The 2,682-nt window shown below is 47.8% G+C and overlaps 1 protein-coding gene and 1 long non-coding RNA gene across 5 annotated transcripts in view; one reads left to right on the forward strand and one right to left on the reverse strand.

Annotated features, from left to right (window-relative positions):
• Window positions 1-2,350, reverse strand: part of TPM1 (tropomyosin 1 (alpha)) — a 19,065-nt gene extending 16,715 nt beyond the window's left edge. For 2 of the 4 annotated variants that reach the window (XM_008636812.2, XM_017737314.1), the window contains exon 1: window positions 2,215-2,348. The gene's annotated coding sequence lies outside the window, so the exon portion shown is untranslated. Of the gene's footprint in view, window positions 1-2,214 lie in introns of all 4 variants that reach the window. The other 2 variants (XM_008636837.2, XM_017737294.1) reach the window with 2 other exon arrangements.
• Window positions 1,915-2,682, forward strand: part of LOC108447418 — a 6,865-nt gene continuing 6,097 nt past the window's right edge. Inside the window, exons 1-2 of the long non-coding RNA XR_001862967.1 lie at window positions 1,915-2,037; window positions 2,245-2,247. This is a non-coding gene — a long non-coding RNA (uncharacterized LOC108447418). The remainder of the gene's footprint in view (window positions 2,038-2,244; window positions 2,248-2,682) is intronic.

Here is a 2,682-nt window from a genome sequence, read left to right on the forward strand (position 1 = left end):
TCCCGCAAACCGCCCCCGTATGAGCGTCATAAAATGACACCAACCAACCCGCCAGATGCTGCTGCACCCAGCCTGGCTCCTGAGACACGGGGAGGGGAGAGGGGGCTGCAGCTGCCCACGCCCAGGTGGGGTGGCTCCGCGGATGTGCCTGGCTTTTGGGAGATGAGTCACACCGGACAGGTAAGATTTCCACATCCCAGTGTAAGGCGAGTCCATCCCAGCGAGCCGACACTCCCTTCCTGCCCGTGCCCTTTTCCTAAGTCTTGGAACTATCCAAACCAATAAGGTAAATACTGGGTCAACTGCAATGCCCCAAAGATACTCTGCACTGCCAAAAAAGAAATATGTCCCTAAAATGTCAGACATATTCCATGCCTACAAATAAATATGGCATTTACCTCGATGAAAACAAGCCAGACACTCTCCCACCCTCCACCTGAGGGAAGACTGCAAATAAAATTGCCCTCAACTAGCTTCCAAATGCTGTTTTCCAGCAGGGGAAGATGGCATGGGGATCAGTTAGGAAGATCCTTAGTTTCAGAATGGGAGTCTAGTAGCATTTCTCCTGCCTTCATCCTAGGCAAGCTATTTCCAAATAGTCTGCATACTTTTCCATATAAGGAATATCTCCCCTGGATCTATATGCAGTTCCTTTGAAAAAGCTAACTAAACGTCTTGCTAGGAAGCTGCCATGCACAGAGCAGACATCTGATCCACATTATACATGGGACCCTCTCCCCTGTTCCTTCACACACTTCTGTTTGTTAAGTTCTTGGGTTCTCTTTCAAAGCTATATAACTTAATTGCCATACTAAAGCTAAACCTTTTTTTTATCCTTTCTTCCTTTTAAAAGTAAAATAAGATAGAAGCATGTTGTCTTTCATGCAAAGTTGTTGTTTGTAACATTTCCCTTTCTGAAACTATCCTTCCTCCCCCTGAAATACTTTGCTTGCTTCGTGGCAACTCCTTTTCATTATGGCTTTGAGGTTGGCTTTTAAAGCTGAGCTACAAGGAAAAGGAGGGTCATTGCTTTGGAAATACTGTAGTTTCACCAAATCCTGTAATTCAGACCTGAGATTTACTCAGGGAGAATTGCATTGTCCAAGAGCAGTGATAGAGACCAGGACCTTAACAGACAACATACTCTTACGGCTCCATGCATACAATCCATTAAATGCATGTCAGGGATAGACAGGTGGGTGGGATGAGGGCCTGGGAGAGGCACAAGCTCTTGCCTTATTACCATATAAAGTGCTGAGCTATATATATCTCCCAGCTTGCTTCCAGGATCCCTGTCCTCTAAATGGCAAAACTAGCAAGTATCATCTTCCAGGTAATTTTCTGTCACACAAGACTGAACTTTTCTTTGACAAGTGAAGCAGTTCCACTGGTTTCCAAGGGAAAAAAAGTAGGAGAGGACCTTTTATCTCAGCGACCAGTGAGCCAAACTAGTATCTAGCAGCAGTTCTAACATATGCATACCTAGGAACAGCTCTCTTGAAGACAGAACTAGCAGCCCTTGCTCTTCTGGATCTCCCTCTTCTGCACTTACTTGCTATTAACTCTCTGATTCTGTTTCACTATCAAGACAGTGTTCTTCCAGCCTGAGCTGTTTCACCCATCACCTGAACAGATGAATCACCAGTTCTTTGCTTTTGTGTCTAGAGTGACAAGTACACATGAAAAGCACATGTCAAGTGAGCAGAAACCCAATCAAACGCCTCTGATAGTGTGCAAACCTCATGCAGGGAGGCAAGTGCTGTTTCCCACCTCCCTGCCCAGGAGGTGCCTGGACCCTGCCATCACCAAACTTTGGAGTGCTGCTGGGTAGGAGTCCAGGCTGTCCTGAGCAGAGCAAGAGTGTGGTTTCTCTGTTGGGCTTGTGGTGAAAGGGATGGGGGTAACTTACATCTGTGGCCTTTTTGTCAGCCAGTTCCAACTTTTCCTGTGCATCTTTAAGGGACTCCGAGTATTTGTCCAGCTCATCCTCAGTGGCCTTCAGCTTCTTTTGTAGAGCCACCAGCTCGTCCTCCAGCTGTGATATGGGTGGAAAGTGGTGCAGAGGGGAGGGCGGGCAGGAAAAGGTGCAGCAGGCAGCGTGATCGTGCAAACAGAGAGGTGCAAGTGCAGAAGAGACAGAAAAGGACAGACGGACAGAGAGAGAGAGAAGGAGAGACAGTTAGATCCTCTTTGCTTGCAGCAAGGGCACGATACCTTGGCAGCATTCTCCTCTGCGGAGAGGAGGCTGTCCTCAGACTTGTGCAGCTCTTCCAGCACTTGGTCCCTTGAATCCTCCGTCACACGCAATTGCTTTTCCAATTGCACAATGTCATCCTCTAACTACGTGCACAAGAGGAAATATAACACACAAATATGTTTCTCCCTGGGCTTAGAAAAGTGGGAAATTAATTCATAAATCACTCTCTCTTCCTTCCTCCCTCCTCCTTCAGATCTCCCAGAAACGAGCAAACAATGTGTTCCCCTCCCCGAATCGAATAAAGCCCCAGGTGTAAAGGAGGGGGGTTGGAGAAGGATAAAAAAAGAGGAGAGGAGGCTGGAGAAGGGCGGGGCGGGGGGGGGGCGGCTGGAATCGGACAAGTCTGCTGAGTGATGCTGGAGTGGGGAACACAGCTTTAACTGTCCTTTGCCAAATCGCAGCACATCTGTCCAGGGCTAACTAGG

Source organism: Corvus brachyrhynchos, unplaced genomic scaffold (assembly GCF_000691975.1).
Source record: "Corvus brachyrhynchos isolate BGI_N302 unplaced genomic scaffold, ASM69197v1 scaffold200, whole genome shotgun sequence".
NCBI classification, from domain to species: domain Eukaryota; kingdom Metazoa; phylum Chordata; class Aves; order Passeriformes; family Corvidae; genus Corvus; species Corvus brachyrhynchos.